The following is a 14,287-nucleotide window of genomic DNA, read 5'->3' on the forward strand; positions in this document are numbered from 1 at the left end:
TTTTCTCGAGATGTTAGATTATAATTTGACTCTCCAGTATTGTATATGTAACGTCCCAAAAATCTGTCCCGAGATGTCACACGGTCCTTAGAATGCATAAATCTATACAAAATCAATGGAATATAACTCTTTTCTAAATTTGATCAATAGACAACTGAATTCACATGATTACAACTCTGCTTTTACATAACAAAACTGAAATTGAAGTTTACATAACTGATTTTGACTGACATCTGTGAAGCCTCTACTATGCTGACTATAGATATCTAGGACGCGACCTCAACTACCACTAATCAATACATAAGAGTAAGGAAGTAAAGAACATAAATAAATCTAACTATAGTCCCCTAAGTAGAAGGACTCATCATCTTACTGGCTAGAATCTGCAACTGTCTGAATCTGAATATGCATACTAAATCTTGTATCTACATTATAAGACAATGTAGCACATAGGCGTATAGGTGGATCAGTACTTTGAGGATGTACTAATCATATAGGGGTGAATGCATAAGTAAAAACATATCTCATAATCATCATTTATAAAAACAATGCATGCTAAATATAAGTGACTCACATAAGTCGAAAATCTGAAATACTGAAATATGTAGCAATAAGAAGCAAAACATTAATTACAAATCTCGTGAGCCACAACATTTAGTTCTAAAATCCATACTTGTATTCTCTCTTTAATTCATACTGTCTAAGTATAGAAAGGACTCACTCGTAAATTTAAAATTTGAAAATTGAAATCTGAAGCTATTATCTCTCTATAAAAAATAATTTGAGTAAAACTTACGAGCCTTTACACTTAGTTTTTTTCAAAAAGCTTTTCTGTTCTAAAATCTGTAGTCTGTAAGCTTTACAACTTTGGGAAAATACTTAATCTTAAGGCTTTAGGAAATTCTCTTTTAAAAACTGTACTGCAAGGGAAATCTTTCAAAGCTTTAGGGAAAACTCTTTATCTGAAGGCTTTAGGCTAAATGGAATCTAAAACTTACTCTGCATAGTAAACACGTTATCTCAAGACTTTAAATCAATAAGCTATTTTAAGAGTGGGGGAAACATCTTTTGGGAGGTTCTTCTAGCCGACATAAACCATGTGAGCATTCTTCTTGGAGTCCAAGCTGTTCTACCCTTGCCATCGGAATAGAACCTTAACTGAAGTGATCACAATCTTAGTCATCCACAGAAGTGGGAATAATCTTTATCCTGTGGTGACACGTAGTTATGGGGCATAAAAACTTTGAATCATACCCAACTCGGCGCTAAATACTACTCCTAATATTTATTTCTCAAAACTTTTAGGAAATCCACCTTAAAATAGCACAAGAGTTTACAAGAAAACCAATTATGTTCTTTCTTTTCTTTAAATCTCAAGTCATATGAACAAAAGGGAATTCTTTATCTTATCTTAGGATAAAAAAATTAAATACTATTTTATACAACTCAAAATATGCTAATCTCAGGGTGCTTAAAAGCACAAGTTCTTGAAAAATCAATACTCAAATTAGGGCCTAATAACCCATGTCTCAAACTCATGTAAAATCATAGCAATTATGCTTTTTAATGAACTCAATAATAATTTAACTCAAAATCTGAAAATTTCTACAATAGGCATGAAAGGATGAGAATAGACATGAAATTTGTCTTCAAAATCTCTCAAAAATCATAATCTTGTAAATAGTGATTATGGGTATGAATTTCAATTTAGAACTCATTCATAAATATTCAAAATTATAGCAAAACATCATGCTCAATATGCTTCTTGAAAGTATTTCAACACTATCAAAATAATATGATCAAGAATCTCAATATCATGCTTAAACTTAATTGATAAAATCTGAAAATTCGTATTACATGCATAACTATATGAAATTAGCCATGCAATTCAAGGCTTAAATCACTTATAACTTTATAAAATCAAAACCAGATAATTTGGGCGTAAACCCCAACTTGTAAATCATGTAATCTTTAGTAAAATTCAAGTTTTTGGGCACAAGAATGAAAGATTTGTCCTTGTTCAAAATCCATATACCTTAAATGATGAACTAGATGAACAACTTTCTTTTGAGACTCTATTTGTGTTCTTGAAGGTAGACTCTTGAATCTCTTGGTCTAGGAATCTTGAATCAATTTTGAAAAACAATAGTGGAATCTGGAGAATTCTTGGACCTTGGATTGAAATCCTAAGGTTTGTTCTTAAGAGAATTTGAGAGAAAGTGAGTATATTTTGGTTATTGAGGGCTGAATCTCATATTTTTGGGGCTATTCAAGGGTGGGAAATGACCCAAATACCCCTATTGGATGCGAAGCTTGACTGCAGAAAATTACACTAGCTAGAATAGGCAGGGCATCGCGGGCTTATCGCCTCGGCTTACTGCCTCTTCACGAAAATGGATGTAACTTCTTGCTGAGGTATCAAATTTTGGTGAAATTGGTATCGTTTGAAAGCTAGTTCAATTATATATAATTTGGTGGGTCTTGGGATGAAAAATTCCATGTATATAAAAAGTTAGACACATTTAAAGTAGACCCTTGTATAATCGAATATCAAATTTTTGACGAATTAAGGGATCTTGCTCAACTTGGCTCTACATGATTTCTATGAACATTTTTTACCTCAAATTCAAACCAAACATAAGGATAAGGATCATGAAACTTATATTAACATGGGAATCACTTAGTTTATAGCTTATAGACATAAGAACGACAGTTCATAGACTAGCCTAAAAATGTGAGGTATTACAGTAGAGATCTAACTTGCTCGTAAGTCGGGCAATTTGATAATCTCTATCATCAATGGATTTATTCAAGGCTTCAATGGTTTGTTCCATCATTGCAAACTTCTAGTCCAAGTCTACTACATCAACCATGAAGGTGTTGACTTTTATTGAAGTTGGAGAATTCATTAAGTCTTCAGATTCTCCTAAGTTGCAGCCATTTTCAGATGGTTCATCTGATAACATAGATGCAAAATTGCCCCCAGGGGTTGTAGTTACTGCTGAAATTTGAGATTTTTTACTTTTTATCATCTCTAAAAATGTGAAGTATTGGGATCCCCCACAGCACAAGCATTGAGATAGCGTCGATTGATGGGGCCAACAAGTTTGATCTCAGTAGATAGGCAGTAGAGACTTCTTCCACGAAACTTCATTGATTTTTCTAAAGTCCATTATAGTAGTTGAATTTGTGATTTTTCAATTAGTAAAAGGAAGAGATGAAGAGCAGAATTGGTCCCATTGGGTGTGCCAAAATTTGTTCGCGATAAATTTCTTTATGATGAAAATTAACTGCAAGCAAAAATAGAATAAACAAAAAGAATAATTTTATTTAAATGAATCTTGTGAGTACAATTCTATTGTTCTGTTGATTCTTCTCTTCTAAACTTTGAAATGATCCAAGGGATTTCAGTAGCGTGTTTCTTGAATCATTTGATGATTTGGACTCTTAGAGGCGTATCTCAATCATCAGAAATGTTGAAAAGTATTTTGATACTTTAGAATAATCTTTGATAAGAACTCCGTTGATTGCTTCTTGGAAGAACTTAAGCAAGAACTTGATAGTCAATACTGACGTTGCCAATGCTTGTCAAAGTCCTCTTTTCCAAATCTCTCCTTTTTAGAATCTCCTATTTAGAATGTTATGTCACCCCTATTTATAGTTGTAGGGGGTAAGCTATAAGACCCTAAAAATTTTCCTCGTTGTCTAAGCCTTTATAGCATGTAAAAAGAAGCTATATACTTAGAATTTTGGCTTAGTGTTGGGACTTAGTTTATTTTAGGACCTCCAAACTTTGAAGAATTATTTCACGACCTTCTCAACCTCCGTTGATTTTTTTATTAATAAATGATGGGGAAAGTCAAAAGTATATTTTGGGTAAGTTTTGGATTTTTCAAACTAGCGTAAGGGTGAGTTTGGGTGGCCAAACCATTGAGGGGTCGCGAAGGCCCTGCGCCGCGAGGGCTAGTCAACCTGACTGGGGTAGCATCGTGATAGGTAATGCAATTGCCATCTGACTTGATTGGGGGTCGCGTTGCAATGTCCATTTAACCTAAGAAGGGGTCGCGACGCGAGGGCAGGCCTACACAACACTATTTTATTTAGATTTTCAAGGGTAAATGGGTTATTTCCTAACCTAATTTTCCCAAAACACAGGATTAAAGACTTTCAGAAGCCTTATATGCTAAGATTCATAAAATTCTCTCAAATTAAGAACCTTAAGCTTAAATACCCAATTCCAAGAATCTCAAGTTTTCTTCGTTAATTTTTAAAATTGATTCAAGAATTAGAATCCGCAAACCAAAAGCATCAAGACTATCCATTCAAAGTTGCAAATAGAGTCCCAAAAGCAAAAGTTCATCCAAATTCCTAATCTAAAGTATGTAGAGTTTGAATAAGAACAATCCTTTCATTCTTGTTCCCAAAGTTTTGCTTTTTGTTAAGGAAATTCATTTTTTAAAGAGGAATTTGTGCCTAATTTACTTTGTTTTAAGTTTATGAGATTATAAATTGTTAAATTCTTGGATTGTGTATTTACCCTATCTGTTATTGTTTGAATTGAGATTTTACCCCATGAATTGCATGTTCCTACATGAATTGCCATTTCCAAGTGTTTCTAATATAGTGTCAAGAATTAAGTTTTATTATGAAACCATAATCATTTGAGTCTACATGTATTTACATGCTTTAGAATCCAAGAGTGAATTTGAGATTTGATAAAGTATTTTGATGCTATTATTGCAAGCATAAAGTTTGCTGTGATTTAACATGATTTTAAGTATGGGATGTAATCCATTAGTTTTAGTCTTGGTATTCAAGAAGGATGATTTTAACCAATTTTTGATATTTAAGTCCTAAGCTAAGAAAGGAGTCCACATCATTTTTTATTTAAGTTAAAAAAAAAAAGCATAGTTGGCTTCTATTACATATTCTTGTATTGTTTAAGGTGGATTTTCCTAAAAGTTCTAAGCCTAAGTATGGAAGTAGTATTTAGCACCAAGTTGGGTATGATTCCAAGGTCTCATAACCCAGAACTACGAGCCACCGTAGGATTATGATATACCCCTAGTGGGTTAAAATAGTGATCACTAAAGTTAAGGTTCTATTCCAATGGCAAGGTTAGGACAGATCTCCCTAACGTGGGAAAGACGTTGGACTCCATGTCATCTCACATGGTTTATGTCGGTTAGAAGAAACTTCCACAGTCTCCTAATGGTTTTAAAGTGTCAAATTTTCCCCAAAGTGCTATAATCCTTTACTTTTAAAAGAAGTTCCTTATTTTCATAAGATTAAAGTATATGTTCTGAAAGTTATTATGTTAAGATTTCATCTAGTTTACAAAATTTAAGAACAAGAAGAGGATACATATTTTAGAATGAAGTGTAATGACTCACTAAATTCATACTACATGCTTCATTATTCATGATTTATGAAATTTAGATTTTAGTTTTACTCAAGCTAAGTAAGTCGCTTATATTAGTATGTATGATTTTTATAAAGATTGATTATATTGTTTTACAAATTGCATACACCTCTATATACTCAGTACATTCTCAAAGTACTAATCCACATATAGACATGTGCTACATTGTCTCATAATGTAGGTTCAGGTGCTCAGTCTCAGCAGCGGCAGTGATCTTCGAGTACCTTTTGTCTATATTCCATAGTTGGTGAGTCCTCATGGTTCGAGGACCTATTTTTCAAATTTACAGTCATGATATCAGTTGATTTCACTTTCAGTTCAATTCAAGTCAGTTTGGGTCTGTCCCAATGACTCTATAGTTTCTTGAGTAGTAGAGGCTTTCTCAGACTAGATTATCATTTGTGTTTAGACTTTTCAATATTTTGACTTTTCAGATAAGTGTTTCTTCTATCATCGTATAAACATGATATGATAGTACTATTGTTTTGCTCATTATATTGAAGTAAGTTCCTAGACTTAGTAGCAGGATCAAACGGTTAGCTTGGGGCTACTTATAGCCTTAAGTATCGTGTGACATATCGTAATGAGATTTTGGGGCGTTACAAACTTGGTATCAAAGCCTAATGTTTGAAGAGTCCTAGGGAGTCTGACAAGCCGTGTTACGTAGAGTCTTGATCATTGGTGTGTAGCACGCCACATCAATGAGAAGATTCTACAAGATATTTTAGGAAAAGTCATCTCTTTCTTTCATAATTTGTCGTTCTTACAGTTGTCTCTCTATGCTATTGATTCATTCTCTTTTATAATAGAAAATACCTCCTCACACAGCCAATGCCTGTAGGAATAATAACCAGAAACCTTAGCCTATTGATCCCCTGAATGAGAATGTATCTCATGCTGAGTTTCAGGTAATTTTTCAGGCATTAGACCAGGCAGTCACCACTAATGTTCAGGTTTATAATCAGGCTACAGTTATTCATAAGAAAGGAGGTGATTTAGCCATAGCCAGGATTTGTGATTTCATGATGATGAATTCGTTAGAGTTTTATGGGTTGAAGGCAGGTGAGGACCCACAGTTGTATCTTGATGAGATAAAGAAGACCACCCAGGTTATGCATATTTTTTAGGAAGAGAGTGTAGAATTGGCATCTTATAGGCTCAAAGATATTGTGTTTGATTGGGTTGTGATGTAGAGTAAGAGTAGAGGGGAGAATGCTGCTCCCATGACATGGCAAGTGTTCCAGGATGTATTCTTGGACAAGTTCTTCCCACTTGAGATAAGGGGAGCAAAGATAGAAGAATTTATGAACCTAAAGCAGGGCTCCATGATAGTAAAGGAGTATTGCCTAAAGTTCAACCAGTTATCTAAGTATGCTCTTGATTTGATAGCTGACCCCAGAACCAGTATGAGTAAGTTTATGACTGGTGTGTCTAGTTTGGTTATTAAGGAGTGTAGGAATGCTATGCTCAATAGAGATATGAATCTTTCTAGACTGATGATGCATGCTCAGTATATAGAGGCAGATAAGATAAAGGAGAGAGATAGAGTAAGAGGAAACAAGAGTGCTATATTAGAGCAACATAAGTATGGTTAGACTAGATCCCATGGAGGGAACCTCTCACAATTTTAGAGTCATTCGTCTATGCCAACGCCTTCATTAGCTAGTGCTCCCACACCCAGAAATAGGAAGGAGTAGGGGAACAAGTCAGTTGTTGCTAAGCAGGTTTATAAAAATTATACTATCACTCTCTACAGAGTCATATTTGCAGATTTGATAGAGTTAGATATAGTTGACTTTGATATTATTTTGGGTATGGATTGGCTTCATTCTTGTTATTCATCTATAGACTATCGTACCCATGTGGTTAAGTTTCAATTTCCAAATGAGCCAGTTCTTGAGTGGTTCAAAAATTTTGTATCTCCTAAGAGTCATTCTATATCCTACCTTAAAGCTATAAAGTTAATATCCAAAGGTTGCATCTATCATCTAGTTTGATTTAAAGACACTAAGTCTGAGGCTCCAACTATTCAGTTAGTCAGCATAGTTAATGAGTTTCTCGGTGTTTTTTTAGAAGATCACCTTAGGGTACCTCCTAATAGAGAGATAGAATTTGGGATTAACTTTCTTCTTAACACACTGCCTATTTCTAATCCTCCATATCGTATGACACTCGCCGAGCTTAAGGAGTTGAAAGAGCAACTCATAGATTTTTTAGATAAAGGTTTCATAAGGCCTAGTGTTTCTCCATGAGGCGAACCTGTCCTGTTCGTACGAAAGAAAAATGGTTCATTACATATGTGCATTAACTACCGCCAGCTGAATAAGGTTATAGTTAAGAACAAGTACCCTCTTCCTAGAATTAATAACCTGTTTGATCAATTGGAAGGTGTAATTTATTTCTTAAATAAAGACCTTAGATCCGACTATCATCAGCTTAAAGTAAGAGAGTATGATATTACAAAGACAGCCTTCTGAACTCGCTATGGTCATTTTAAGTTTCTAGTCATGTATTTCGGGCTAACCAATTCTCTAGTAGCCTTCATGGACCTCATGAATCGAGTGTTCAAATAGTACCTAGATATGTTTGTCATAGTGTTCATCGATGATATCCTTGTGTACTCCCGTAGTAAGGATGCCCATGTAGATCATCTTAGAATTATTTTGCAAACTCTTAGAGATCATCAATTGTTTACTAAATTTAGAAAGTGTGAATTTTGGCTAAGGTTAGTAGCCTTTCTATGTCATATTATTTCCGTTGAAGGCATTATAGTTGATCCGCAAAAGATAAAAGTTGCAAAGAATTGGCCTAGTCCGATCTCTCCATCAGACATTAGGAGTTTCTTGGATCTAGCTAGTTATTACCACTGTGTTGTTGAAGTTTTATCAACTATTGTGTCTCCTATGTCTAGACTGACCCAAAAGAAAGTCAAGTTCATGTGGTTAAATTCTTATGAGAAAAGTTTTCAGGAGTTGAAGACTCGACTTACATCAGCCCCAATATTAGCTTTACCCAATGGTACTGATGGGTTTGTAGTGTATTGTGATTCCTCTGGAAGTTGGTTTGGGTTGTGTGTTGATGCAGAGAGGTAAGGTTATAGCCTATGCCTCTAGACAGTTAAAGTCGCATGAAAAGAATTACCCAACCCATGATTTTGAATTAGCTGTTGTGGTTTTTGCTTTGAAAATTTGGAGACACTATTTGTATGGTGTCCATATTGATGCCTTTAGGAACCACAAAAGCTTACAGTATGTGTTTACTCAGAGAGAGTGAGTCTGCGTTAGAGGAGATGGTTAGAGTTGCTAAAAGATTATGATATGAGTGTTTTGTATCATCCAAGCAAGGCCAATATAGTGGAAGATGCCCTTAGCAGGTTGTCTATGTGCATTGTTGCTCATGTGGAGAAAGATAAGAAAGAGTTGTCTCATAAAGTTCATCGCTTGGTTAGATTGGGTGTTAGATTGTATGATTCAGCTGAAGTTAATATTTGGGTTCAAAGTAGTTCTGAATCCTCTTTAGTTTTAGAAGTAAAGGATAAGCAAGGCATGGATTATAGTTTGGTCAAACTGAAGGAGACAGTTAAAGACCAAAAGATAAAGGTTTTCTCCCAAGGGGGAGATATTGTGTTGAGGTTTCAGGGTAGACTATATGTTCCTTGTGTTGATGATTTGAGGCAGAGAATTATGATTGAAGCACATGGCACACGGTAGTCTATTCATCCCGGCGCTACCAAGATGTACTGCAACTCGTGGGAAATCTATTGGTGGAATGACATGAAGAAAGATATAGCAGAGTTTGTGGCAAAGTGTCCAACTTGTCAGTAGATTAAGGTAGAGCACCAAAGACTTGGTGGTACATTGCAAGAGTTTGGTATCCCCACTTGGAAATAAGAAGAGGTGAATATGGATTTTGTGACTGGTTTACCCCTTTTGCTTCGTTATCATGATTTGATTTGGGTTGTTGTAGAAAGGTTGACTAAGTCAGTGCACTTCCTGCCAGTGCATACATCTTATACAGCTGAGGATTATGCTAAGTTGTATCTTCGAGAGTTAGTCAGATTTCATAGAGTCCCCTTGTCTATCATCTCAGATAGAGGTACTCAGTTTACTTTCCAATTTTGAAGAGCTTTTCAGAAGGGCCTTGGTACCCAAGTTCACCTTAGTTCCGCCTTTCATCCATAGACAGATGGTTAGGCTAAGAGGACAATCAAAACTTTTGAATATATGTTGAGGGCATGTGCTCTTGATTTCAAGGGTAGTTGGGATGAGCATTTTTCATTGATTGAGTTTGTGTATAACAACAATTATCATTCTAGCATTCAGATAGCCCATTTGAGGCTTTGTATGGGAAGAGATGTAGATCACCCATAGGTTGGTTTGAAGTGGGTGAAACATCTTTAGTTGGGCTTGATTCAGTGTTTTGAGGCTATAGAGAAAGTTAAGATGATTAGAGAAAGCTTAAAGACATCTCAGAGTCATCAGAAATAATATGCAGTGTGAGGAAAAGGGACCTTGCTTTTGAAGTTGATGACTTGGTGTATCTGAAGATCTTACCTATTAAAGGGGTAAAGAGGTTTGTCAAAAAGAGGAAGCTTAGTCCCTATTATGTTTTCCCTTTTCGAGTTCTGAGCCTTATTGGGAAAGCAACTTATGAGATTGAGTTTCCTGTAGATCTATCAGTTGTTCATCCTGTCTTTCACGTCTCCATGCTTAAGTGTATTGGTGATTTTCTTGTTGTAGATCCTTCGGAGGGATCGGATGTCCAGAACAGTCTTTCATACAAAGAGTATCTAGTTTAGATCCTAGACTACCATATCTGGAGCCTAAGGAACAAAGAAGTTCCCTTGGTCAACGTTTTATGGCAAAATCAGTCAGTTGAGGGCGCTACTTGGGAAGCAGAAGCAGACATGCGAGCCAAGTATCCGCACCTCTTCTCCTTAAATTCAGATCTAGCCGAAGGTATTAGTTTCCCTTAATTCATCCCCTTCCTAATCAAAGATTCAGCTATATAGCTATTCTTATTATGAATTCGTACATTCTCAAAAGTATTACAGAGTTTAGCATGATATAGAGTCAGTTTAACAATTTTTTCAGCTGTGCATCCCCAGTTTTATTGGTATTCTAAGCCTAACTAGCAACATTCGAGGATGAATGTTTCCAAGGGGGAGATACTGTAAGACCCCACAAATTTTCCTCGTTGTCTAAGCCTTTATAGTATGTTAAAAGAAGCTTTATACTTAGAATTTTGGCTAAGTGTTGGGACTTAGTTTATTTTAGGACCTCAAAACTTTGTAGAATTATTTTGCAACCTTCTCGACCTCCACTTGTTGAATTTTTTATTGATATATGATAGGGAAATTTAAAAGTACATCTCGGGTGAGTTTTGGAGTATTCAGACTAGCGTAAGGGCGAGTTTGGGTGACCAAACCAGTGAGGGGTCGCGATGGCCAGTCAACTAGATTGGGGTCTGCTTCGCGATAGGTAATGCGATGGCCATCTGACTTGATTAGGGGTTGCTTTGCGATGGCCATTTAACCCAAGAAGGGGTCATGAAGCGAGGGAAGGCTTGCGTAACATTATTTTATTCAAATTTTCAAGGGTAATGGGTTATTTCCCAATCCCAATTTTCCAAAAACACAAGATTAAAGACTTTCAAAAGCATTATATGCTAAGTTTCATCAAATCCTCTCAAATTAAGAACCCTAAGCTTCAATACCCAATTTCAAGAATCTCAAGATTTCATCGTTAATTTTTGAAATTGATTCAAGAATCAGAATCCCCAAACCAAGAGCATCAAGAATATTCGTTGAAAGTTGAGAATAGAGTCCCAAAAGCAAAAGTTCATCCAAATTTCTAATCTAAGGTATGTAGAGTTTGAACAAGAACAATCCTTTCATTCTTGTGCCCCAAGTTTTGATTTTTATTAAAGAATTTCATGTTTTCAAGTGAAATTTGTACCTAATTTACTTTGTTTTAAGTTTATGAGATTGTAAATTGTTAAATTCTTGGATTGTGTATTTACCCTATCTATTATTGTTTGAATTGAGATTTTACCTCAAGAATTGCATGTTCCTACATGAATTGCCATTTCCATGTATTTCTAATATAGTGTCAAGAAGAAAGTTTTATTATGAAACCATTATCATTTGAGTCTACATGTATTTACATGCTTTAGAATCCAAGAGTGAATTTTGAGATTTGATAAAGTATTTAGATACTATTATTGCAAACATGAAGTTTGCCGTGATTTTACATGATTTTAAGTATGGGATGTAAGCCATGAGTTTTAGCCTTGGTATTCAAGAAGGATGATTTTAAGCAAGTTTTGATATTTAAGTCATAAGCTAAGAAAAGAGTCCACATCATTTTTTATTTAAGTTAAAGAGAAGCATAGTTGGCTTCCATTACACATTCTTGTATTGTTTAAGGTGGATTTTCCTAAAAGTTCTGAGCCTAAGTATGGGAGTAGTATTTAGCACCGAGTTGGGTATGATTTCAAAGTCTCATACCCCAGAACTATGAGCTACCGTAGGATTACGATATACCCCTAGTGGGTTAAAATACTGATCACTAAAGTTAAGGTTCAATTCTGATGGCAAGGGTAGAACAGCTCTCCCCAACATGGGCAAGACGTTGGACTCCATGTCATCTTACATGGTTTATGTCGGTTAGAAGAAACTCACATAGTCTCCCAAGGTTCTAAAGTGTCAAAGTTTTCAAAGTGCTATAATCCTTAAGTTTCAAAAGAAGTTCCTTATTTTCATAAGATTAAAGTATATGTTCTGAAAGTTATTATGTTAAGATTTCATCTAGTTTACGAGATTTGAGAACAAGAAGAGGATACAGATTTTAGAATAAAGTGTAATGACTCACTATATTTATACTACATGCTTCATTATTCATGATTTATGAGATTTAGATTTCAGATTTTCTCAAACTAAGTGAGTCATTTATCTCAGCATGCATGATTTTTATAAAGATTGATGATATTTTTTTACATATTGTATACACCCCCATATACTCAGGACATCCTCAAAGTACTGATCCACATATATGTCTATGTGCTACATTGTCTTATATTATAGGTTCAGGTGCTCAGTCTCAGCAGCGACAGTGATCTCCGAGTACCTTTTTTCTACATTTCGCAGTTGGTGAGTCCTCATGGTTTGAGGAACTTTTTTTTTTAGATTTATAGTCATGATATCAGTTGATTTTTATTTTAGTTCAGTTCGAGTTAGTTGGGGTCCTGTCCCAATGACTCTCTATTTTCTTGAGTAGTAGAGGCGTTGTCAGATTAGATTTTTAGTTGTGTTTAGACTTTTTAGCATTTTGACTGTTCAGACAAGTGTTTCTTCGTATTATAGTATGAACATGATATGATAGTACCATTGTTTTGCTCTATTTATCTTGAATTAAGTTCCTATACTTAGTAGTAGGCTCAAACGGTTTTCTTGGGGTTACTTGTATCCTTAAGCACCACGTGACATCTCGTAATGAGATTTTGGGGGGTTACATAGGTCTAGTTGCTTGTGATTAGCCGAAACTTGTCACTTTAACACTTGCCTCCTTTTGACTGGTTGTTGAATTTGAATTATATTTCCACATTTTTTGTACATATGTCCGCATCTCATCGGTCTTGGATTTGACTAGGATGCCACGTCACTTGATGAGTTTGGGATTCAAAGTGGAATGGACCTAGTTGAGGAATAAAATGAACTTATTATCTTTTAAGCCCAAAATAATTTTAGATCCACTAAAACATGGATCAAATTCAAATTTTATATAAATTTGATCCAATAAATTTTACGTGTCTATAGTGATGATAAATAAAAGTCATTACATAAATTTTTGTGTACACCTACCAAGACTCAACGCTCATAAAATAGGACACCATGAGGGTTTCACAATCTATATATCTCAAAATCTCATCTCACCTCACCTCTTCGACTTGTGTTCACAGATCAAGAATTACATAAAATATCTTATTTTCTTTTAAAAATAGTGCTCCTCAATGGTACCAATAACTCATGAATACGTATGTATGAATGAGGATAAAATTCTCATAATCGAATTAGTATGAACATAACAATCCATTCGACATATGTATAAGTGAACCCAAAGAACAACTAAATATGTAAATAATTCATGATATCATTCTCGTTTGGTTATGTAAATAATTCATGATATCATTCTCGTTTGGTACCATTAGAGTATATATTTGTGCAAGACATGATTAATATCATATCAAACCCTAATTGGAGAATTTCTACTATGATAAAGGCAAACAATACTTAAATAAGGCCTATAATATATATTCAAGTCCCCACAGATGCATCACATTGGGAATAATGACATTTCAATGCACATATTATACCAATGATGTCATATAAAGCCCACATATGTGCAACGCGCAATATATGGCATGTTAAGTCAACCACAATAAGCATATAATCTCTAATATAGGCACCCAACATCAATAATAATCTTGGGATATAACTTCCAAGGTTATTTTCCCCAACCCATAGCATGCTTTACTTATTTATTAACTACAAAATCCAGGCAGAAGAAAGTTAAGACATAACCTATCTCAAATTGACAAAAGTTGATCCTAAAGCCTTTAACAGAATCTTTCCCTCTTTGAACGGTCATATAATAATTAAAATATTAAAATATAATATCTACACATTAAAATAAAGCAAATGATACCTACATCGACTATATTTAAGACGGGTCCAAAACGAGTTCAAAAATAAAGGTGTAAAGTTAGAACTTTATTTTAGAAATAATTTTTCCATAGTTGTAGGAGTCTACAATTGAAAAACCAAGCAAAAATGAGGTTCAAATAAAATTAGAACCATTTTAAAGC

The sequence above is a fragment of the Capsicum annuum genome, chromosome 10 (assembly GCF_002878395.1).
Source record: "Capsicum annuum cultivar UCD-10X-F1 chromosome 10, UCD10Xv1.1, whole genome shotgun sequence".
In the NCBI taxonomy this organism is placed as follows: Eukaryota; Viridiplantae; Streptophyta; class Magnoliopsida; order Solanales; family Solanaceae; genus Capsicum; species Capsicum annuum.